Below are 25,459 nucleotides of genomic sequence, written 5' to 3'. Positions count from 1 at the left end.
ATAGAAATCCCAAGCAATTCCCAAGTCCTGTTCAGCGCCCTCTTTGCAATATGCAGTGGTGAGATCAAATGTTGGATTCTACCATCAAAATCAAGTAAGTTCTGGCCTTGAAAGGGAGGGCTCTGCTCCAGCCCTGTCCCTTCCCAGAATTTTCAGCCTCCTTTCCTGCCCCAGTACACCTGAAGGAAGCAGTTATATTCCCATCAGTAACATTGGCTCATTTCAGAATGAGCCAGGGGATCAGGCCTCTCTAGGGATACCAGCCCAGCTAGAATCACTATTCTGGATCTTTTTGCACCTTACTTCTCCCTCCATCCCTAAGCTTCCCACCAGTTGTCATTGGTTCCTACCTTAAAGTCTCTGCACCGCTTCTTTAGTATTCTGGGGATTCAGACCCAGAAAAAGGGGGGCCCTAGAGGGAGCTCCTGGCCTTTCTCCCCTCTCCCTACCCAATTCAGACTGCTATATATTTGGTCGAATTTTCATGATCAGCGCCCTCCTTCTCTCCTTCTTCCTGAGCTTTATACTCCTGGCCTTCCCTCGTTCCCTTCCTGATACCCGGAAACAGTATTTTGTCTTCACAATCACCTTCTTCATTGTAGGTAAGGGATGAAAGAAAGAGGATTCCTTCAATCATTCTGGTTCTGGGCTGGGGTGGTTGTCCACTGGGCATAGCCTCTTAAAACTGTTCAGGGACTGTAAAGGAAAAAGGTAATACAATGACAACAAAAGGAAAGAAATAGTGTGTGGGGAGTTAAAAAGGCAACTTAAGGTCTTGGGAATTAACCTGAAGGCCATAGACTAAGCTAACTAGATGGGTTGTTGCCCCACCCCCTTTTTTTCTGAGTAACAGGTCTCTGTGTGTTCCTTGCACTACTGCTGCACTCTCTGCATGTTTTGAAAGTAACTAACTTTTACAAGGACGCGAAAATCGCCTTTCTCTACCCCTCTTTCGTCCTTTCATTCAGCACCACACTGTTTTTCTTATCTGGTGAGTGTTTTGGGGGCTCTGTGAGTTTGGGGGGTAGGTCCTGAATTCAGAACAATTATATTTGTGGGTTTCAAATATTTCCCTTGAGTACTGTTAATTTTTGGACATGGATTTGGTGCAATGATATCTCATTTGCTCATTGCAGCTGCTCCTACTCTACAATGTTAGAATTTTGACTTTATAGAAAACATAGAATCCATTGCCCCTGTACATACTGTAAGAACCATGTCTTGGAGATTGAGAGAGAAAGTGTAAGATAGATTGTAGAAAGGCACAGGGTGAGTGGAGTAAAGAATGGGATTGACAGAGTAATCTGCACTTTAGGTTCCTAGACCATACTCTCATTTGTTAAGCCCATTTAAGAACTGTAAATTTCATAATAAATATCAAGTGTTGTAGTCATTTTCATCTTCAACATCGTCATTCTTTCCTCAGGAGTTCACTACTTGTTCAGCTCCCATCATTGTTGGCTTCAGTGTGTCTTAGTGCAACCAATCCAAGTGAAACCCTTGCAAATATCAGTGGCCAATGGGAACTCAATAACAGTCACAGAAAGGACACCGGGTAGAGATGGCTAGCCTAACCTCGGTGGTGGTGAGAAGGTTAATTTGAGAAGAAAAATCACGTCTAGCTTGTAATTCAAGACTTCACAACTATACACACACTCTTGTTTAATTACTGTGTAAGACTGGAAAACGTTGGCCTGTTACTAATCATTGTTCAGATATGGATTAGGATTCCGGGAACTTAGATTTTCACAAGAGAGAAGACACAGTTGGGGTGTGGGGAGGGTTGAGTGTGTTTGGCCTTGGAGACTTGGAATGGAAAAACTTCTCCTCACCTTGAAAATTCTCTAGGCACCTACCTCCCGACCCTTTCACCGGTATTGGGGGTCTCCTGGCAGTAGTTTTTTTTTAACAGTAGCAAAACTCTTTCTTCACCTATGAAGCCTGAGTTTTGATAAAAATTTTCTGTTCCCTGGGAATTTTATGAGTGGAATCTATTCACTACTGTATTGTTCAGGACTCTTTTTGTTGCAGGTAACAAAACCTTATCCAAAGTACCTCATACAACAATGACAAAAAGTGAATTTATTGGAAAGATGAAGGGGGTAGCTCATAGACCCAAAGAAAGTTCTGGTAGAATCGGGGCTACATGAGAGACTTTGGAGACGAGAATTGGAGTTCATTTCCTTCAGGAAACTATGTTTTTTACTATTCATTAAAGGTTAAAGGAATTTCCTGATCCATAAATGCAAGCACTCGCCTAATAACCCCTTGCTCATCACTTTCAATAAATCACCAAAGCCTGTCTTTTCCACTTCAACCAAACCTTTGTTCCCCTCTCTGAGCCCTCCTCACACCTAGTCATCTGGACCAGGCCTTTGTTATCCCTGCCCAGACTGCGGTCTACCTCTACAAATGCTGCTCAACTCTATCTTCCTGAAACACAGAGCTGAGAAGTTTCTCCTTAAAAACCTATTTTGCCTTCTTCTTGCCTTCAGGATAAATTCCTTATCTTGATAAATAAAGTTATTTATAAATTGGCACCAACCTATCTTTTGAAATGTTTTAACTTTTTTATTGTGCTGCATCTCATGCATGTCATACATGCAAAAAGTATTAAAATGTATATGCACAGTTGGAAGGATAAGAAATGAACCACCATATCTAGAAAAAAATAATATTGCCAGTATATTAGAACCCCCTAGTGTGCCCCATCAAGCTGGCTTTCCAGCCACTTTTCCTATTCCTCCTCTCCATGCCAATTAAAACTGTAGTTCTACCACATGACACTGCTTTCCTCAAATATACCAGGCAACTTTTGTAACTTTTAGTCATACAGGTACTGAAACCTCTGGCCCTTTATTTCTTCCTTCTTCACAAAGTCAAATTTGTTTCTCCTTCAAGATTAAGTTGAAATGCAATGTCATGAAGAGCTTCCCCTGACTTCCCCTCCAGAGCTAATTGCTGTACTTCCATGCTGCTGGCACATTTTCTTCTTTATTTCTGGAGTAGCATTTCTCCTGTTGTATTGTAATTATGAATTTAGATTTGTCTCTCTGACTTGATGTTAGTTTTTTGAGGAATTTGGATTAAACTTTACCTATGAATCCTTAGGTTTTCACATTTTGCTCGGTAAATGAATATTCAATATATGCTTTTTGAGTTATCAAGATTAAGCTTTAGAAGACTGGGAAGCAGTTGGACATTGCTATCAATGACGTCTACTTTTTATTGACAGCCTAAATAGTTGCCAGGACTTTACCTGCTTTGTGTAATTTAATCTCACCACAAACCTGCAAATTAAGTATCATCCCATTTTGCATATAAGGTAGTGGGGTGACTAAAAAGTAAAGTGATTTGTCCAAATTCACATATTCCAGTAAAAGGCAGAGTCTCTCTCTAAGTCTGCTCTTTTTTTTCCATATCAAGTTTCTTCTACGTGAACAGTGATAAGAATAGAGAGTAAACATTAAGACAGAAAACGTTAAACTATGCTTATTCTGGAAATGAACAGATTGTGATGAAGAAACAAATTTAAACTGCCAACTGTTATTTAAAAAGCTGCAAAAATAAGCCTGGGACCAGTGAGTGTTATATACTTTACAGACAAGTTTAGGTAGCATAAACTACTGATCTCCAGAGTTAGGAATTTAAGATTCCTGCCCTGTTCTGGAACTATTTAAGGTTGAGCTTCAGACCTCTACACTATTATACATGTGTTAGCCTCTGACAGTTCAAATTCAGAAACTGTAGTGTCATTTTACTATGCAGTCATGAAGATCGGTGATGTATGGCATTATTAATAGCCAAACTTAACACAATTCTGATTTATAAGTCAATATGTCATCATGTACAATTAATGTACTTGTTCTGAATACAAATACTGAATACAAGCTGTGTATCAAATGCCTTTTATGATGGTTAGATCTCGAAATTTATCTATGTCTAATGTGAATTAATAATGTAAGGAATGGAGCTCTTAAAAATGCTTTTAAAAAGTATTTCATTTTATTCCAAATATGGGGATGGTGTAGGGTATAACAGCTAATACTGCTTGCCTATTCCACCACCAGTCACCAACACCAGCGCCCCCATTCCTCCTTTCCAACAGAAACATGATTTTATTCACATAACCTTCTCTATACTGCCTTGGTTTTCAGGAGGTGGGCCCAATTCTCAGCTCCTGAGGCAGAATTATGATTGATCTAATTAATCACAGTGGTCACATTCTTGGCAGTACTTGGATTAGGTGAGAATATATGATACAAATTTAGCCAATGTGGGGGAAATCCACTGGGAAGCATATCAGAGAAATTGTTCTCAACAAGAGATACAGTAAAGAAGTCTGGTTTCTTTTCTGGACTTTACCTTGATATTGTGAGAGTTTGAGGTACTGCAAGGAAACCAGCTGGAGTATGAGATCCATATATTGAGAACGACAGAACACAAAGATTCAAAAAATCTTGGTCCTGATAACATCATGGAGCCACCGAGTTAACGAGGCACGTAGCCTCTCTACCTTCCAGACTTGTTATGTGCGATAATAAATCCAGTTTGTTTAAGCCAATTGAATGCTGTTGTTTGAATTATTGTAGAGCTATTACCGAAAGTTTCCTTGACTGGGGAGGGATCTTTGGGCTAGATGTCTTATAGTTTTATAAGCATTGTGTTGTAAGTCTTCCTGATGACTGGCATCATGAAAAACTCGAAGCCAACCACTAAGTGGTATTAAATATATCAGTCTGGTGCGCACTTGGTTCACTAAGTTTTTTCTTTTATATCAGCAGACTAGACATTCTCTTCACTTAGAAAGCCTACTTCTCAGCCACTAGCTCCAGCCCAGCCCTACCGTCTGATTGTCGCTGGCTTTAGACTTAATGGACCCATGCCCAGCCTCAGCCCCTGAGCACATAAACAGCCACTGTGAGCCGCAAACCTATATTCGGGAAACTAGAATTCTGCTGCTGTATACGGCACTCCACTGCTCTTCCAATTAAACACCCGGGTTGAGATAGCATGGAATCACAGACTCGTGATGCCTACCTGTACCATAAATTATTTTCCTGTTGCTCACTGGCATTTTTCTCACTCAACCCTTCATTCACGCATGCAGACTTTTAATGTAAGGTTAGTCCTTGTAGATACCGAGCGTGCTGCCCTTAAGGAATATAAAATTGAGTGGGGAGGACCGCTGAGGAAACAGCTGTTCACAACACTGTGATAACTGCCAAAATGAGGGGGGTGTTCTGTAGCCTAGGAGTACAGGAAAGAACACCATCCAAACTGGGGAAGAATTAGTAACTCTATTAGGTTTGCGAGTATTTCCGCTATTCCGTTTGTTTACTCTGGTCCCTGTTTCCTGGTTTCCTTCCTTCATTAGCAAAGCCCTAAAAACTCCATCATTTGCTACTTCCAGGTCCCTCACCACGAGGTCAAGGACCTGAGGCTGGCAGGTTATTGCTATAATGAGGCTTCAAAGTAGACCGCGAATCTTTATATTCCATCATCTGGCAGAGAAGAGGGCAGACAGATCAGAAGAGGGACAGTGCACATCAGCCACATCCAGAAATTCGATGGTATGAAAATGCGAAAACCTCTTAAAGGCTAATTAATAATAGTTTAAAATGTGCTTGCAGTAGCAGGGCCAGTGGCGCAATGGATAACGCGTCTGACTACGGATCAGAAGACTCCAGGTTCGACTCCTGGCTGGCTCGAGGCTATCGTTCTATGTTTTCGGGGAAGCTACATGCTGTGTTATTTACAAACCACTTAAGGCTGTTTTATTATGAGGAGGTCCTTATAAAACCTGTGTTGTTATTCTTGTTCAATCACCACACAACCGAGAAGAATGGAGGGAAGATGGGGCGGGGCGGGGCGGGGCGGGGCGGGGCGGGACTAGAAAACATATACAAAAGAATAGGACAAGAATCTTGCGCAAATCGACTAATAATGTCTTCTGTACCCGGCCGTGTTGCCTGAAAAACTCTCCCTTTTCAGGACACTTGCCTCATGAGAACCCAGTGCTCTCTTGAGAGTTAGTATCAATAGAATCCTCGACGAATCCTGCTAAATTTTCTCCAGTGTTCAGCTGTCCAAGTCCACACCGAAACAAACTACAGCGATGTCATAAACAACAAAGGAGAGAAACGTAACTAGGGAGGGAATCAGCAGTCGGGTGTTAAAGGAACCACGAGTGAGGAGAAGCAGCTCGTAAGCGATGAGACCTTCACACAGTAAACGAGAACGATGTGGATCTTGTGTCTATGAAGTGACTGAGATGGGTTTGGGATCTGCTGGGAAGAGCTAGCAGCAAGTTTACCTGCCCCGCAGGTATCTGCAGAACATCAATCCAACGCCGCGCATCGCGTGCATCAAGCGCAGCCCAAGCTTCACGGCTCAAAGGTGAGGAGTCCCTGCGGTCTCTGCCCTCGAGAAGAGCCTTCTCGTGAAGGTCAAGGATGCACAGCATCCGGGTCCGCTGACAGAAGAAGGGCACGAGTTTTTCCATCCTTGTCTACTGAGACCCACGCTGAAAGAGCGCGGGAGGCGGCTGATGGAATTCGGGCGACGAGCAAAGAAAAGAAAGAAGAGAAAAGAAGGAGAGCAGCTCCTTTCAATCCCTGCTGCGTTGTGGCCTTTTAGGATAATCCAGCTCAAACCTTTTCTTTAAAAGCTTGGAATAGGAGATACATTTCTGGAGTCAAAAGGCAGACGCCACCAATACCACTGCCCAGGTTGCTGAGCCAATGACAACCACTATTAATAGCAATTGTGTGTGTCGTGTAGGAGACAAGTCTTACGAATTTACATTCTCATTCCCTTCCTACTTTCAAACTCATTGGTACTGACAACCCCCCCCCGCCACACACACACACCTTGTAGTTATGCTTCACTCTGTTTCAGGGATTTCTAACAAGGTAATGGCTATTTAGGTTATCCAGATTACTGACAAGGTAATGGCTGTTAACCGCAGGCTGTAACCAACAGAACCATAAGAAAACGAACACCCTAATCAGATCTCTCAAGTGTTTCCCAGAAAAGTGAATAATAAACCACGTTCCGGTATTTTCCCCCCTTCAAATTCATTAGGAAGATTGGAAGACTTTATCATCTCCTTTTTATTATCAGCCTGAAACCTTGGTCACTATGAAACTTTACAGCTGGAATGTTCAGATGTCATCTGCTCAGTGTGATGAGCAGGGGTTAGGGTAAAAGAGCCTAAATGGTGATAAGGTTTCCACATTCCACTTGAATTATAAAATATTTATTCTAAATACACTGTGAAAATTTAAGTGTTTATATGGAAATCCCTAGAGCAAGTATTTGGACACTTTCTGTAAGCAAAGTTTGCTGGTAAATGAATTTAGGCTGGGCTGTAACTAAATTTGCATTTCAGTACCATTCCAACAGGGTACAGAATTGGAGGAGGAGGAAAATAGAAGAATGAAAAGAGAAGAAACAAACAGAAAACAAATTATAAAATGGTAGACCTCTATTCAAAAATAGCAGTAATTACCTTAAAGGTAAATGGTCTAAATACATCAATTAAAAATCACAAATTGTCAGAATGGATTAAATATAAACAGTGACCATAAGAAACTCACTTCAAATGTAATGATAGAGGTAGGTTTAAAATGAGAGAATAGGGAAAGATACAACATGAAATCACTAATCAAAAGAAAGCTTAAGTGAATGTATTGGTATCAGCCAAAGTAGACTTCAAAGCAAAGAAATTTACCAGCAGTAATGAAGAATGTTACACAATTATAAAGAGTCAATTGACCAAGAAGACACAACAATCCTAAAAGTGTAGTCCCTGGCCACAGAGCTTCAAAACCATTCTCTTTCAATAATTAATAGATCTAGTAGACAAAAAAAATCATCGAAGAGATTGAAGAACTGAACAATGCCATCAACCAATGGATCTAATTGATCAAGATCACAATGCAAGTAGAAACAAGGATCAGTGATCGAGAGAGAGACAAGATCATACTAGAATTAAGGAATCAAGAATGGTTAGAGAATAGAAGAATGGTATCATGAAACTCATATTTTAGAAAGAGTTTCTTAGCTGTAAATACCTGGAGATTCAATTGGAGAATTTGGAAGCTGAGCATCCCACATCCACATTTTTTTTTCTGCTATCTCTTGAGGCCAGGGTAGTATGATCCCTTTAGAACCCCAGAAGCTACTGCAGTGTCTGGCAAAGTGCAGCTCCCCAGTGAATTATGTACCAAATGAATGGAAAGGAAGTGCCAGATTCAAAAGAGCTGCACAAGAATAACGTTCAATATTTGGCAAGTCATTGGATATGGGGTTTGAAGGAGGAGAATGAGTCAAAGTTGACTTGGAAGTCTAAGCCCAAAAGGCCAGTACAGAGGAGGTTGGGAATTGGCTAGCTGGTGCGTGGATGAATGGACTACTGTGGAGAAGAACAGACAGTGAGATCATGAGCTGGAGTAGAGAAAGAGCTCATGTTTTGCAATCTAATAATCTAGTTCTCAATTCAGGCTTTGCCATTTAGCAGCTCTAGAACCTTAAGAACATAACTTCTCTGAGCTTCCATTATATCTGGAAAGTGCAAATTATTGAAACCGAGCAGGACCCTGCAGGGCCTACCCGGGGACAGATCCCCCCCCATCCCCCATATCCCCTGCCTGCCTCTTGTTTGTAGAAAAACTTTAGCATCCTAGGCCTTCCCCCAGTTCAAAGAGCAAATTTAATCAGAGAAGTGAGAAAATGAAGACACAAAGGAAAGCAGTCAAACAAGACAAATAATAATATTGATAGTTTAGCCATAAAACAAACTCAAGAGCATTTAGTTCCTCCTTAAGGGCTATGGATAATATTCTGAGCCATATCTTTCAGTTATTTTGAAGGTACTAAAATTCCCACCAGATGGAAAAAGTTGACTGCATGCTGACCAGTAGTGTGTAGATCCCAGACTTGTTGGAGCCAGAAAATTGATAATTGAGTTTCCCGAAATACCACCTTGTTACCTCACCATCAGTTAATCAGGGAATTTCGCATTGGCTGTATACACCTTGTGAATCTCTCCCTCACACTGTGTTTAAAAACCCTTCTCTGAAAGCTTTTGGGGCGTTTGGGTCTTTTGAGCCAGTTCTCCTTGCTTGGCACCCTGCAATAAATGCTGTACTTTCCTTCACCACAACCTGATGTCAGCAGACTGGCTTTGCTGCACTGGGGTCATTGGTCACAAGTTTGGTTTGGTAACATTATGATAAATAGTTTTGTTTCCAAAATTCAATTAGACTACATGAAATAATCTCCATAAATCTCTTAGCGTGATGAATGACACATACAGCTGAAAAAAAAAAAAAAAAAAAAAAGCAGGGAGACTTTTCATTAAGTTCAGTTTAAGTTTTTGTAGGGAAGAATGTCTCCAGTCATGTAGATGCAAGTGGAGATGTAGACTAAGACAGAGAAGTATGGACTGTAGACAAATTTGAGGGCTATTGATTCATTCAGTCAGTGAACTGATGTTAACTGGGCACCTCCTACTTTTCTTTCAACAAAGGAGATCATGAAAGATGTAAGATCCACTGAGATCTCTGAGGGCAGGAAATACGACGTCATTCGAACACAAGACCAGCAAAAGACAGACAAAATGAATTGTCCCTAGTGCCGAGGTCCAGATGGTCCTATCTTAGGGTGAATATCGGAAAGACATGGACTCCACCTTTCATAGGTGTGGAATCTTACCCGTGTAACATTGGTTTAAACGGAGTGATTTTCAAGTAACATTGAGTACATACACTCTTTAAAAGCTGGAAACAGATGTTCTTAGAAAATACTATTTCGTATTTTACTTTCAAAGCGAAAGTCATAGAACATCTGCCCTCTTAGCGCAGTGGGCAGCGCGTCAGTCTCATAATCTGAAGGTCCTGAGTTCGAGCCTCAGAGAAGGCAGGCTGAATTCTTTTCACAGTCAGCCTGGCGAAGCATGTGTCATCTGTGCTTAAAGAAATCAACAGAAAGGAAAATTAGCAAATGCTTCCAGATAAGCATTTGATAAGTGTTTCAATATTCTATATTTGCTCAAGAGGATGAAATCAGCTTTCTGGTTTGTTGCACCTCTCAGTGGTTTCAGTGAAATAGACAAGAAATTTAGATTACACCAGAAAACAAAATCTATACCATATTTTTGGTCTTCCTCTCCACCCGATGGAAGAAGCAGGGGAATTTTCTTTTCTAAATTCGTGCTTTAAATGTCGTCTAACCACAGTTAAGGGATGGGGAAGGGCAAAATCATTTATTCTTTTAATTATGCAACAAATATTTCTTGTTGATGCACTATTCTGGGTGCAGTTAGAAATTTGGAGCTCTTCCACACATCGTGTATTTCTCTATAAAAACAGCTGTGGTTGTTACGAGATTTTGGAAATATGGCATATAGGAGGAGGAAGTGGGGTAGCTTCTGTAGACCTCACATCTGCACCACATTCTAGAAATGGTACTAAAAGTTTATTAATTGTATGCAAGTCATTTGATTTAGCCTTGCAGCTAACCCAAATATCATTATTTCTACTTGAAAGATGAAATTGAATTTCAGAGGAGTTGAATCATTTTTCTCAGATCTAATAGCTCTAAGGAGCAAAACCAGACATGAAAAGTTGTTTTTTTCTGTATGAAAAGATGTGAGCTTCTCTTTTAATTTAAGGTATAGTCTCATAAGCAGTTTTTCTCCATACCACTTCCTTTCTTCCTTCATACATTCATAGAACAAATATTTTTGAATAAGTGGATTCATTTTTCCATTCATCAGACATTAATTCAAAATCACTTCTGTGTCTGCCACCCAGGTTCAAGACTTCTAATTGTCCTTGACTCCTTCTTCTCCCTCAAATCTCTACATCCAGTGTCTTGAGACATCGTCAAATACTGTAGATCTTTCCTGCACAACCTCTCCAGAGTCTTTCTCTTTCTTCTTATTCATCTATGCCTTCATCCATTCTATAATGTTTATGGAGAATGTATTCTGTGCCAGACAGTGTACTGAGCTGGAGATGCAGAAAGACTCATGTTATTTCTAATCTTAGGAGCTAAAAGAATAAACCTCACTCAATCCCTTAATATCTTATAACTTCTTTTTCATTCTCTTCAATTTTGGTTTCCCTATTTCCTACCTATTTGGCATTCAAAATTAAAAACCTTTCATAAAATGTTACCTTGATCATGTAAGCCATCTGCGTGGAATTTTTTCAAGGGTTCTTAAGCCTCCACAATGTTTTCTCCAATGTATCTTCATGTGTCCAGGTTTTTCAATCACTGTTTCCCTCCATGTCTATTTTACACACACGCACACACACTTACACCCCCTCCAACTGAACCGGTATATTTCTGAACACATGATCCCTACCTCCATGCCTGTTCCTTCCATCCTGTGTTCACTCTTCATCTGTACACTTCAATGTCCATATATTTTTCCTTCGCTCTGATATGTGTGGCCTCTAAATTCCTATGGCTCTTGTATGTAACAGTATGTATTTTTGTTCTTGCATATAGTGTAAATATGTAACGTCTCAAGACCCGACTCAGCAAGAATCCAAAAACTATCTCAGAAATAACTTGAAGCGGAGATTTCCGTGGTGTAGTGGTTATCACGCTCGCCTAACACGCGAGAGGTCCTTGGTTCATAAACCAAGCGGAAACAAGTGCTGCCTTTTGCTTTCCACCATCGGGGAAATTCAGCCCACCGCCTCCCCTAAAAGGAACCAGTGATCATCCCACTTATGTTCCTTTGCTGCTTTAGTTTCGTGCTTAAGAAACAGGTAATCAACCTGAGATAGTCCTCCCGCATTAGCCTGGTGTTCTGCGTGAGTCCTCTCAACTGGGACGTGATCTCTTCCGTCCCGGAAAATCTGAAACCTGTACTTTTGCGGCCAGACTTTTCCCAAGGCGACTTTCTCCCTTCCTTACCAGAGGAATAGGTACCAACCGCCCGCTTGCCTCAGAGTATCTTTGAGAGGATGTGCCCTTACTCCAGCGTAATGGCCTTGACTTTTCCTGACCTTCTGGCCGGCCCCAGAAGAAGGAATGACGTGGATGGAGATGGTCCTCTGAAAAATGGGAGGAAAAGCAAAAACCTGGAGGTGGGGAATTAGCTCAAGTGGTAGAGCGCTCGCTTAGCATGTGAGAGGTAGTGGGATCGATGCCCACATTCTCCAGCCTTTTACTGGCTCAACTGAGGAGCTCTTGTTGATAACCGCAAATCTTCCAAACTATAGAAAGAAATGAAAAAGCTATACACTTTGGACCCTTTTCTGGGCAAGGACAAAACGGGGCAACGCTGGCTCTACTGGCCTTTGGTATGTACATGTCTCATTAATGATAAGTCTAATAGATTAAAAAAATCAACAAACACATTGAGAAAATAACACCATGCACCAATGGGTGGAATTGACCTTATAAAGCAAAATCACAATGAGGTTCTACCAAAGATTGTAAGAAAAGCAAGATCATATCAAAACTTAAGAAGTCAAAAATGGTCAGAGTGAAGCAGAGGGACATTATGAAAACAAATATTTTAAAAAGCATTATTTAGTTGCAAATGCCAGGGAGACTGAAAGTAGTGAAACAGGAAGAGGATCATTCCTTGTCCATATTTATCCTTCTAGCTCCAGAGATCTGTGTGGTCAGATTCGTTCTGAATCACCTGAGCCTACTGCCCAGCACAGAGCAGCTCCCCAGTGAATATGTACTAACCGAATGGAAAGGAAGGGATAGATTCAAGAGAGCGTCACAAGAATAATGTTCAGTATTTGGCACGGCAGTGGATGTGGATTTTGAAGGAGGAGAATGAGCCAAAATTGACTTGGAAGTCTAAGCCCAAAAGGCCAGCACAGAGGAGGTTGGGAATTAGATAGAGTGTGGATGAATGAGCTATTGTGGAGAAGAACAGACAGTGAGATCACGAGCTAGAGCAGGAAAAAAGATCAAAATTTGGAATCTAAAAGTCTGTTTCTCAATTCATACTTTGCTGCTTAGCAGCTCTAGGACCTTAGAAACGTTACTTAACTTCTCTGAGACTCCATTATATCTGAAAAATGCAAATCATGATACATACTTTTGTTGCCAAAATTCAATTTGAATATATGAAATCATCTCCATAAATTTCTTAGTATAATTATAAGGCTGAAACAAACGAGGAGGTTTTTTTATTAAGTTCAGTTTGTGTTTTTTGTAAGAATAATGTCTCCAGTCATGTATATCCAAGTGGAGATTTAGAGTGAGACAGAGAAATATGGACTGTAGACAAATGTGAGGAGTATTCATTCACTAAGTTCGTCAGGGAACTAATATTAACTGGGCATTGTTCAAAAGTTTCTTTTGAACATAAGGTACCAAGGAAAGTATAAGAGTGACTGAGATCTCTGAAGGTGGGGAGAGGCAGATCACTGGAACACAAGAGGGAAAAAGAGCAGCAAAAGACCTGTACAATTCTTGGGTACGGCAAGCCAGAGTGTCCAATTGCTGGGCGTATACTGGAAAGGTGTGGACTCCACAGTTCCTGGATGTGGAACACTTCAGGTGCAGCATTGGTTTAAATGGAACGATTTACAAGTAACATTGATTACATTCTTCAAAAGCTGGAAACTGATGGACATACCTGGAAAATAAAATTTCATATTTTATTTTCAAAGCCAAGGGCAATAAACATCTGCCCTCTTAGCGCAGTAGGCAGCGCGTCAGTCTCATAATCTGAAGGTCCTGAGTTCGAGCCTCAGAGAGGGCAGGCATCTTCACCTTTTACCAAGCAACAAATATCTCCTGTTCGTCCCTTCCTCGTGGAGCTACACCCCAGTCGGGAGGAGTGGGAGAAACTGAACAAGAAGCAAGTAAGAAAAAAATGCATCATAAGCACGGGAGGAAATGTGTGCTGGGGTGTAATCATTAGGCAGTACAGCGACTCGGGAGTGTGGAGGTGGCACGTTCAGCTTTTCAGCGGAAGAGTCAGGAAAGATATCGCTTTGAAGATGCCTTTTAGTTTCTCCTTTCACGCTTGCTGAAATCCTTGTGTCCGAAGTTTTTCTAATTCAGCTCAGTTTCAGTCTTCAAGGAATGAATGCTCCGTGTCATTGGTCTTCAGACAAGGAAGGAAAACCTGAAAAAAGCTGTGAGGGAGTGAACATGGTCTGTACTGGACAGTGCTGGCCTTTCCATCTCAACGTTCATGGTTTTTGGCCAGCGGGAGGGTGGACCTCCCACATCTGTTGCCGAACAGAGAGATCCTGGTGAAAACAAGGCCTTTCCACTATTTTGTACTTGAATTTTATGGGGCAGTTGGCCTGAGGAAAGAAGGAAGGCTGTTGAGGGACACCTAGAGAGACAAGGCATACAGCAGAATTTGTCCTTCTGAGGTCTGAGTAGCCTGGGTCTGCGAGAGAATCAGAAAGACCCAGACGGTCAAACAACAAAAACAACAACAACAAGAAAAAAAAGAAAATTGTGAAACCAGGGGAATTCTTAGGAAAACTCATGAAAGAAGAATAAGAGTAGGATCTTTGGGTAGTTCTTCCTTAAGAAGGTTTCTTACCCATCTGTCCCAACCCAATCATCACAGTCCAAATCAACACCTTCAGAAATATCTCCAAAAAAATGAAACAATCAGGTGGTATTTAATTTCCACACAAACAACCCCAGATAGAACTTTTCCTCTTTGCACAGGCAGCTTAAATATGGTTTAAAATGGGGGTGGGGATGATCCCAGGAGGTAATGCAGGAAATACATTAATCAGCATTAGTGATCAGATCCTGATGAGGTCCAAAAACATTGAGAAAAGAGAGCATCATGATTCTGCCATGCTGAGCTGTGAACAGCCCTTGCACTTTGTTTTTCACTGAGAGACTTCCCTTTCCCTCAACTTGAACTTAAGCTTCTTCAGACACAAAGAATCCTTTGGGTGAAGTTCTTTGAGACTCTGTGAATAGGTGGGCCTTCAGCAAACCCAACATTTGCTTAAGTCAGTGGCACACAGTCTTGCAAAAAGATAGAAAATGTCTTACATTTTGACTCTGTTGTGGGTATTTGGTAACCGGGCTCTGTCTGGGCTAGTTTCCCAGTTGCCCACAGAGGGCCTTTCTTCACCTCTCAGCTCCTGACTAATACATCTTCTCATTTTGAATCAGACTTAGTAATAAGGTGCCTACTTCTAGGTACTCAGTCCCTGAATCACATGTCACTTTACTACTGACACCACCCCCCATAGCTAATGCCTCTTACTGTGATTTCAATCTATTACATCAACTTATGCCACCTTCCTCACAAAGTGTCTTACGAAGTGTTTTAGAAAGTGTCTTATGAAGTTTTAGAAAGCGTCTTATGAAGTTTTTCTTTTTAAATTTCTTGTCTCTCCTCTAGAATATAAGGATCTTTAGGCTCAAATCACTGTGTCCTCAGTGCCTAGAGTTAAGGCATAAATATGGCCTCTGTCTTGAAATGGAAGTAATAGGTAAATGGAGTTAATAGGCAGATCAAATACAAGTTAATAATTTAATAAATCATTGTATTAACTTCCAAAATGTTAATCTCTGCATCTTTCAATTCATTTCGTTCTTTCTTTATGACTTATTTGATGTTTTGACTTTTATTGATGAATGGCAGTTTATTTATAATGCATAATTTTAATTTTTCCCAGACAGAATTTTCTACCTTCTAATTAGTGAATAACAAATAAAGGTGTAAGGGACCACAGATGTTTAGGACTCCTGTTATAAAAGTCACAACTGATAACAGTTTGAAGTTGGGTGAAAACTAGAACCGAATTTAAAGCCTATTTCCTTTTGCATGTATTTCCTCCAAACATTTTCTTCTACACAGGTTCTTAATTTCCACTTTCTTTCTCTTTTCAACAGTGAAGCCCAAAAATGTTCCCTCGTCTCTTCTTCTAGGTTTCAGGATGAAGAGAGTTTGAGGATTTGGAGGCTTGTGAGAATTCTTATACAGGTAGACCACAAATCTTTGACATTGCGCAGCTTAGAGGCTGCAGGGAAGAAGAGGAGACGGTAGTCATGTCCGGAATGATGACAATGTAGACAGTGTAGCAGCCTTTTCAGGATAATCAAGTATCTTGAAAACAGTTTATTCTTTGTGGGACCAATGACAAAATGGTGACATATATGATTATAGTTTGTAGGATCCCAACTATTTCTCCGTGATTTTCTTTTAGGGAGTGGGGACTTGGAATACAGGTGAAGAAAGATTAAAAAGGAATGAAATAAATCCTCTTTCAGAACCATGTGCTAGAAATTGTACTAAAATTTTATTAATTTATGCAACTTGTTTGATTTAGCATTGCAGCTAATCCATGCATCTATGCCTTTATCCATTCTATGTTTATGGAGGATGGATTCTGTGCCAGACAGTATACTGAGCTGGAGATGCAGAAAGACTCATGCTACTGCTAACCCCAGGAGCTAAAAGAATAAACCTCAATCCCTTAATAATTTATAACTTCTTTTTCGTTCTCTTCAATTCTGGTTTCCCCCACCTTTCATAAAATGTTACCTTGATTATGTAAGCTTTTTGCCTGGATTTTTTTCAAAGGTTTTTAAGCCTCCACAGTTTTCTCCCTAGTGTATCTTCATGTGTACAGGCTTTTCAATCACTTTCCTTCCATGTCTATTTTACACACATACACACACACACACACACACACACACACTAGCACTCCAATTGAACAGGTATATTTCTGAACACAGGAATTCCTACCTCCATGCCTGTTCCTTCCACCGTGTGCACCCTGTTCCCTCCATCCTCACCCCTAAATGTCCGTATTTTTTCCTTCACTATGATATGCTCTCGCGTCTTATTTCCGATGGCTCTTGTCTGTAACATCTTGTATTTTTTATTGTTCTGTCCTACGGTGTAGATATGTAAAACCTCATCACCTGCCTCAGTAACAACGGAAAAATATCTTAAAATGATATGACACGTGAGTTTCCGTAGTGTAGTGGTCATCACACTCGCCTAACACGCGAGAGGTCCCCGGTTCGAAACCAAGCGGAAACAACTGATGCTTTTTTTGCCTTCCACCATGCGGGGAAAATCAGCCCTCCGCCTCCCCTAAAAGGAACCAGTGGTCATCCCACTCCTGTTGGTTTGTCGTTTTCATTTCGTTTTTAAGAAACAGATAAACATCCTGAGATAGTCCTGTTGCGTTAGCCGGCTGTTCTGGGTGACTCCTCCCAACTGGGACGTTTTCCTTTCTATCTCGGAAAATCTGAAACGTGAACTTTTGGGACGCCAAGCTTTTCCCATGGCTACTCTCCGCCTCCTTTTCCTTAGAAGAAGAGTGGGTACCAACCGTGCTCTTGCCTCAGGGCATCTTTGAGAAGACTTGCCCTTAGTAGAGTCAGGGTTTCAAGTGAATGATGGAGATGGGACTCTGAAACTCGGGTAAAAAAGCAGATGGATGGTGGGGGATTAGCTCAAGTGGTAGAGCGCTCGCTTAGCATGTGAGAGGTAGTGGGATCGATGCCCACATTCTCCAGCTTTTGCTCTCAGTCAAGGAGCTCTGGCTGATAACTGCAAATCTTCCAACCTGTAGAAAAAAATGAGAAAATTAGACACTTTGCACCCAGCTCTGGGCAAGGCCATGACAGAGCAGCGCTGGCTCACTGGCCTTTGGTATGTACCTTTACTATCAGCCTATAATTTGTTCTCTGTTTTTTCAGAATAGCTGGTCATCTCAAGGGATATGCCCAATTCCTCTTTTTATTCCTGTTTCTTCCTGCTACTTAGCCGCAAGGTGGTACAGTCCTGAGAAGCACAGGGCAGAGCGGGGTCAATAAAGCCCCAGCTGTCTTGTCAGGGACTGAAACCGACTGCCCCAAGTAACCAGAAAATATCAGGAAAGACACTGTGGAAAGCAAACACGTGAAGTTACTAGTGAACTTCTGGATGAACCCACGAGCTGTGAATAAGTGGCTCTGATCCTAAACAACCTACCATGGCCTTTGAGAACTGAAGTGATAGCGCACTGCCCAAGTCCACACTGGTCACTGGATTGCACACACTCCAGAGATCTCCAAATAGCATCAGAAAGGCTTTGGAAATGGATTGGACTATGAAACCACAACACACAGAAGGCTGTTCGGTACTTGGAATTTGAACACAAGGCAGTCAGGTGCCTGCCAAAGCAAGATTGGCAATATTCTCCATAAGCTTTGAACAGACATAAAGCCTTATAATGTAATACAAAAATGGCCAGGTTATAATCTAAAATTATTCAGCATATGAAGAACCAAGAAAAATCTTAATTCACTTGAAAAGAGAATCAGCAGATTCCAATACTGAGATGACACAGATGTTGGAATCCTCTGACAAATATTTTCAATGCTCTGAGAATTAGGGGTGAGAACTCTTTGAAATGAATGTAATGTTAGGAAGTCTTAGCAAAAAATGGGAAGATATACATCCAAATTGCAACTTCAGAACTGAAAAATATATTAACCAAAATTATAAAGAACATCTCACTGGATTGTCTCAATAGGAGAAGAAGATGACTGGAAAAAGTCAGTGAATGTGTAGATAGAACAATAGTAACTACTCAATCAAAATGACATAGGGAAAAGTGTATTTTAAAAGATGGACGGAGCCTTACGGACAAATAGGAAAATAGCAAAGTTCTTATATTCACATCATTGGAAACCCAACAGAGGAAGAGAAAGAGGTCCTTGAAAAGGGGGGGGGGGAAACACTGGAAATATTAATGGTTGAAAACTCCCCAAATTTGGCAAAAGATATAAACCAGAATAAAAACATTCAGCAACCCTAAAGCAGCATAAAACCAAATAAATCCACACCCAGACACATGACAATTAAACTGCTGGAAACAAAAGAGGAAAAAAATGCTTGAAAGCACCAGAAGAAAATGAAAGGGAAACTGCAATCTGAATGATTGTGGATTTCTCATCAGAAACCATAAGAACTGTAAAGAAATGACATGACTTTTATTAAATGCTGAAAGAAAAGACCTGTCACTCCAATAGCTACATATAACAAAAATACCCTTCAGACATAAAGGTGAAAGAAACATATTCTCATTTGAGGTAAACTGAGAGAATTCATTGCTAACAGAAGTGCTAGAAAAGAGTAATGTCGTGAGACAAGAAAAAATGATACCAGAAGGAAACAGAATAGCATAAATGAAGGAACAGTTAACCAAAATTTCAGAAACAGAAACCTGTTTGAAATAAAATGATGTTTATTGGGACTGCAGCCCGGGAGACACAGATTTAAGAAGCACATGAGTCGTGTTCCACTGGACTACAAAATGAAGGAAGCTTATTAAAGGGAAAAACTGCAAGGCCACACAGTTAGTTACATAAGTTGTTTGTCCGTAATTATAATTGGAACTGGCAAGAAGCAAGACTGCTTGTTAAGCAAGAATTGGTTAGGGTCTGCAATGGTTACATAGTTACAAGGGGGAACCTTGAGACTATAAGTTTGCAGCTTGTGGAAGTTGCTCCAAATATGGCTGGTGGTGTCCTTGGGTTTGGTACAGTTCAAAGTTCAAATTCTCAGTGATGTAGGGACTGGTCTAAGACCAGATCCTTGGTGGATGTCCACCCTATTTTTATATGCCTGAACTATGATTACTCCATTATGATTTCAGTTTGTCATCAGAACCATAACAAATAAGGAAATAACTGGGTAAATATAATAGACTCTTATGTTACTCTTCAGTTCTTTAAAGTATATTTGATGCTTGAAAGTGAAAATTATTACATTATCTGGTGGAGTTTTCATTGTATCTATATGTATTATATACATAACATAAAGGGGTTACGGTAAAGGGACTGAATGGTGGTGAGGTTTCTATACTCAACTTGAATGGTAATTTATTGATTCTAAGTATACTGTGAAATATTAAGGATGTGTATGGTATCACTAGACCAGCTACTATGTTTAAATAAGTCAAGTGAAGGTAGGAAGGACGAGGAACAAAGAAATATGAAAAATAAAGGGAACTAACCATTAATAAATTATTAAATAGTAAATGCAAACTTATTAGTAATAATATGATGTGAGTTTCTTATAGTCAGCATATTTATTTTTAATATATTCTGACAATCCAGATATATCAATTAAAAATCAGAGTTTGTCAGTGTATTAAAAATAAATATGCTGATTATAAGAAACCCATTTCAAATATAGTTAAATGTGAGATTAAAAGCTATATTCAAGAATAAAGGAGATATAGGAGATTAAAAGAAAAGAATGGGAAAAGAGACCCCACACGAGCATTAATCAAAAAAGATAAAGTGGATATATTAATATAAGACGAAGTGGATTTGAAAGCAAAGAAAATTGCCAGGTATTAATTGGGAAGGTATACAATTATAAGATGTCAGCTCACTAACAAAATAACTATCCTAAATGTGTATGCCTCTGACCACAGAGCTTCAAAACCCATAAACAATAGCTAATGAAACTGAAAAGAAAAATAGAAAAATCCACAATTATCGTTGCAGATGTCAACAATCCTATCTCTTTCACTGATAGACCTAGTAGATAACAAATCAGGGAATAAATACATCAAGGAACTAAACACTATCCACCACTGGATCTAAATCACCTTATTAAGTAAAATTGCAATGTAGGTAGAAGAAGTTGAGAGAAAAGCAAAATCATATCAAAATTAGGAAATCAAAAATGGTCAGTGTGAAGCAGAAAACTGGTATTTTAGAAAGAGTTACTTAGTAACCAATGCCAGGGAGACTGAAAGTGGTGAAACCGGAAGTGGATCATTCTGTGTCCATATTTATCCTCCCTGCTCCTGAGGTATGGGTGGTCAGATTCCTTCTCAGTGGCCTGAGCCTGCTGCAGTGCCTGGCACAGAACAGCTTCCCAACGAATATGCACTGAATGAATGGAAAGGAGATGATGGATTCAAAGAAGCTGCACAAGAATAATGTTCAGTATTTGGCAAGTCATTTGATGTAGGTTTTGAAGGAGGAGAATGAGCCAAAGTTGACTTGGAAGTATAAGCCCAGAAGTCCAGCACAGAGGTTGGGAATTAGACAGTTGATGTGTGGATGAATGGGCTACTTACTGTGGAGACGAACAGACAGAGAGATCATGAGCTGGAGCTGAGAAAGAGCTCACAGTTTGGAATCTAATAATTTTTCTCGATTCATACTTTGCTGTTTAGCAGCTCTGGGACCTTAGAAAAACTACCTAACTTCTCTGAGCCTCCATTTTATCTGGAAAGTGCAAAATATGATACATAGTTTTGTTGCCAAAATTCAACTGGACTACATGAAATAATCTCCATAAATCTCTTGGTATGATTTAGCCCGTAAGGTTGAAAAAACAAGGTGGCTTTTTGTTAAGTTCAGTTTGTGGTTTTTGTAGGGAGAATGTCTCCAGTCATATAGCTACAAATGGAGATGTAGAGTAAGACAGAGAAGTACAGACTGTAGACAAATTTGAGGACTATTGATTCACTCAGTGAAATAATATTAACTGGGCAGCTCCTATGTTTCTTTCAACAAAGGAGATCATGAAGGGTGTAAGATTGACTGAGATCTCTGAGCGCATCACTGGAACACAAGACTAACAAAAGACAGTACATTGTCTCCAGTCAAGCAACCCAGATGATCTTATCTGTAGGTGAATACTGGAAGGGCATAGACTGCATCATTCCTGATCTGGAGCATTGGCTTACTGGAATGATTTTCAAGTACCATTGATTGTATTTATTAAAAGCTAGAAACTGATAAAATGGTGGTTGGAAAGTACTGTCTCCTATTTTATTCTCAAGGTGTAGAGCTCAAAGTATCTGTCCTCTTAGCGCAGCAGGCAGCGCGTCAGTCTCCTAATCTGAAAGTTCCTGAGTTCGAGCCTCAGAGAGGACAGGCAGGTCGTTATCTTTCCACAGTCCTTTGAAAAATGAGCCTGCCTTTGCTTAAAAGGGTCCAAAATCTCTAACAATCACAACTCTGTTTTATAGAGAAATACATGACATATGAGACAGCCCCCCGCAATTCCACCTGGGCACCCCACCCAGCTGGGACCTTTACTCGCTTTCTGGCAATTCAAAAGAGTGAAATGGTTTCAGAGCTAGATCATTCCCATGATGAAATACTATAGATCTCACTTCCCCCCGGCTCCTTAATAGAAACAGTAGTTTTTCATTGTGCTTTTGCTGAAGTCATATTTCTGATGTTCTGCTCTCTCAGGTCCTCTTTGGTGGCAATGAAATAACCTTGTGGCACTGGGTTAGACCCATACAACTGATTAGGGCACATGTCTAGAATGACCCCAGGTCAAAAAGAGGGTTAGAGCATGGGAATTAGGTTGAAAGTTACAAAGCCTTCTTGGCACTGGGAGCTAGTGAGAAAGATATCTATTTTCCCCAGTTTTGCTCCTTCATTCCTTCTCCACAGGCACCTGAATCCTCAGAGCTTCTCTCCTGAACCCAACTCCAGGAAATATTGGATTGCCTTTAAAAATGACAATTTATACATTTATATTTCACACAGAAGACAGCACAGACTCAGTCTTTAGCCAATACTCTTTGTCATTGTACTACAACAAGGAAGGAAAACCTGCTGTGGAGGGAGTGAACATGATCTGTACTGGACTGTGCTGGCCTTTCCATCTCAACATTCATGGTTTTGGGCTAGTGGGAGGGTGGACCTCCCACCCCTGTTTTCCAAACAGAGAGATCCTGGTGAAAAGAAGGCCTTTCCACTATTTGTAATTGACCTTTATGGGGTCTATTGACCTGGGGGAAGAGGGAATGCTGTTGAGGGACACCTAGAGAGACAAGATGTACAACAGAATTTGTGGGTGTGAGGTCTGAGCTTCCTGGGTCTGGGAGGGGATGAAAAAGACCCAGATTGTCAAAAACAAAAAACAAAACAAAAAAGAAAATATGAAATTAGGGGAATTCTTAGAGAAAACTCATAAAGAAGAATAGGAGTAGGATCTTTGGGTAGTTCTTCCTTAAGGAGGTTCCTTACCCACCTATCTCAACCCAAACATAGTAGTACCTGCAATGACAGTTCAAATCAACATCTTCAGAAATATCTCTCAAATTATGAAACAATCAGGTGGTATTTACTTTCCACACATAGAATCCAAAATAGATTTTTCCTCTTTGCACAGGCAGCTGAAATATGATTTAAAATGGGGGTGGGGGGATCCCAGCAGGTAATGCAGGAAATATATTTATCAACATTAGTGATCAGAACCAGATGAGGTCCAAAGACAGGAAGGAAAGATAAAGAGGGTCATGATTCTGCCATGCTGAGCTGTGAACAGCCCTTGCACTTTGCTTTTCACTGAAAGACTTCCCTCACCTTCAACTTGATCTTAAACATCTTCAGGCACAAAGAATCCTATGGATGATGCTCTTGGAGACTCCGTGAATGGGTGCTCCTTCAGCACACCCAATATTTGCTTAGGCCAGAGTCACACAGTCTTCAAATGAGATGGAAAATTTCTCACATTTTGGCTCTGCTGTGGGTATTTGGTAACCGGGCTCTGTCTGGGCTAGTTTCCCAGTTGTCCACAGAGGGCCTTTCTTCACCTCTCAGCTCCTGACTAATACGTCTTCTCATTTTGAATCAGACCTGGTAAGGTGCATACTTCTTGGCATTCAGCCCCTAAATCAAATGTTACTTTGCTACTGAGACCACCCCCCCCCCCATAGCTAATGCCTCTTATCGTGATTTCAGTCTATCACATCAATTTATGTCACCTTCCTCACAAACACTCTCTGTTTCAGAAAGTGTCTTATGAAGTTTTTCTTTTTAAATTTCCTGTCTCTCCTCTAGAATATAAGGATCTTTAGGCTCAAATCACTGTTTTGCCCTCACCGTGTCTGAAGTTAAGGCATAAATACGGCTTCTGTCTTGAAATGAAAGTATTAGGTAAGGCTAAGGAATAGGCAGATCAAATATTGAACAGTTAATAATTTAATAAATGATTTCATTAACTTCCAAAATGTTAATATCTGCATCTGTCGATTTATTTTACTCTTTCTTTATGCCTCATTCGATGTTTTGAATTTTATTGATGAATGACAACTTATTTAGAGTGTATAATTTAAAATTTTCCCAGACAGAATCTTCTACTTTCTAATTAGTGAATAACAAATAAAGATGTAATGGAACACAAATGTTTAGGACTCCCGTTATAAAACAGTCACAACTGATAACAGTTTAAAGTTGGGTGAAAACTAGAACAGAGTTAAAACCCTATTTCCTTTTGCATGTATTTTCTTCTAACCATTTTCTTCTACACAGGTTCTTAATTTCCAGTTTCTCTTCAACAGTGAAGTCCAAAAGTGTTCCCTCTGTCTCTTCTTCTTTTTCCCACAGCCACTCTCTCCTCTCTTCCTTAGCAGAGGAATAGGAACCAATCATGCTCTTGCCTCAGGGCATCTTTGAGTAGATGTGCCCTGAGTCCAGTCCTGGTTTCACAATAAGGACCTTGAAATCTGAAGTTTGGGGCACCCGGAAGAGTGAATAATGAAGTGGAGACATTACTCTAAAACACTTGAGGAAAGGACCTAAAGGTGTAAGTGGGGGATTAGCTCAAGTGGTAGAGTGCTCGCTTAGCATGTGAGAGGTAGTGGGATCGATGCCCACATTCTCCAACTTTTACTCTTTCAACCACGGAGCTCCAGCTGACAACTGCAAATCTTCCAACCTGTAGAAAAAAATGAGAAAATTAGACACTTTGGATCCTTCTCTGGGCAAGGACAAGACAGGACAGGGTTGGCTCTACTGGCCTTTTTTATGTACCTCTACTATCAACCTATAATTTATTTTCTGTTTCTTCAGAATAGCTGGTCATCTCAAGGGATATGCCCAATTCCTCTTTTTATTCCTGTTTCTTCCTGCTACTTGGCAGCAAGGCGGCAGAGTCCTGAGAAGCGCAGGGCAGAGCGGGGTCAATAAAGCCCCAGCTTTCCTGTCGCTGATTGAAACCAGGAACCTCAAGTAACCAGAAAATATCAGGAAAGACACTGTGGAAAGCAAACACATGAAGTTATTAGTGAACTTCTGGATGCACCTGTGAGTTGTGAATAAATGGCTCTGATCCTAAACAACATACCATAGACTTTGAGAACTAGCTAAGCAAGGTTTGGTTGGGGTCTGCAATGGTTACATAGTTACAAGGGGGAACCTTGAGACCAGAAAGTTGCATAAAGTTGGTTATGTTGTTCTCAACAGGGCAAATGGCATCCTTGGGTTTGGCAAAGTTCAAAGAAAATTCAAGTTCTCACTGATGTAAGGAGGTGTCTGAGACCAGATTCTCAATGGCAGACGTCTCCATTTTTATATGCCTGAACTATGATGACTCCATTCTCATCAGAACAATAGCAGAGAAGGAAATATCTGGGTGAATAGGATAGACTATTATGTTTCTCTTGAGTTCTTTGAAGTATGTTTAATGTTTGAAAGTGAAAAGTACAGCATT

The 25,459-nt window shown here is 40.4% G+C and overlaps 7 non-coding genes across 7 annotated transcripts; all 7 read left to right on the top strand.

Annotated features, from left to right (window-relative positions):
* The first annotated feature begins 5,638 nt into the window (after nt 1-5,638).
* On the top strand, nt 5,639-5,711 carry TRNAR-ACG (transfer RNA arginine (anticodon ACG)). Its single transcript has one exon. It is a non-coding gene; the product is annotated as a tRNA-Arg (tRNA).
* A 4,143-nt stretch (nt 5,712-9,854) lies between these two features.
* TRNAM-CAU (transfer RNA methionine (anticodon CAU)) lies at nt 9,855-9,927 on the top strand. The gene has a single exon. It is a non-coding gene; the product is annotated as a tRNA-Met (tRNA).
* Nucleotides 9,928-11,597: 1,670 nt separating this feature from the next.
* Nucleotides 11,598-11,671, top strand: TRNAV-AAC (transfer RNA valine (anticodon AAC)). Its single transcript has one exon. It is a non-coding gene; the product is annotated as a tRNA-Val (tRNA).
* Nucleotides 11,672-12,112: 441 nt separating this feature from the next.
* Nucleotides 12,113-12,185, top strand: TRNAA-AGC (transfer RNA alanine (anticodon AGC)). Its single transcript has one exon. It is a non-coding gene; the product is annotated as a tRNA-Ala (tRNA).
* A 1,495-nt stretch (nt 12,186-13,680) lies between these two features.
* Nucleotides 13,681-13,753, top strand: TRNAM-CAU (transfer RNA methionine (anticodon CAU)). Its single transcript has one exon. It is a non-coding gene; the product is annotated as a tRNA-Met (tRNA).
* A 3,203-nt stretch (nt 13,754-16,956) lies between these two features.
* TRNAV-AAC (transfer RNA valine (anticodon AAC)) lies at nt 16,957-17,029 on the top strand. Its single transcript has one exon. It is a non-coding gene; the product is annotated as a tRNA-Val (tRNA).
* A 4,779-nt stretch (nt 17,030-21,808) lies between these two features.
* Nucleotides 21,809-21,882, top strand: TRNAR-CCU (transfer RNA arginine (anticodon CCU)). The gene has a single exon. It is a non-coding gene; the product is annotated as a tRNA-Arg (tRNA).
* The last annotated feature ends 3,577 nt before the right edge of the window (nt 21,883-25,459 follow it).

Source organism: Balaenoptera ricei, chromosome 11 (assembly GCF_028023285.1).
Source record: "Balaenoptera ricei isolate mBalRic1 chromosome 11, mBalRic1.hap2, whole genome shotgun sequence".
Taxonomy (NCBI): Eukaryota; Metazoa; Chordata; class Mammalia; order Artiodactyla; family Balaenopteridae; genus Balaenoptera; species Balaenoptera ricei.
This window is presented reverse-complemented; position numbering and strand designations above follow the sequence as displayed.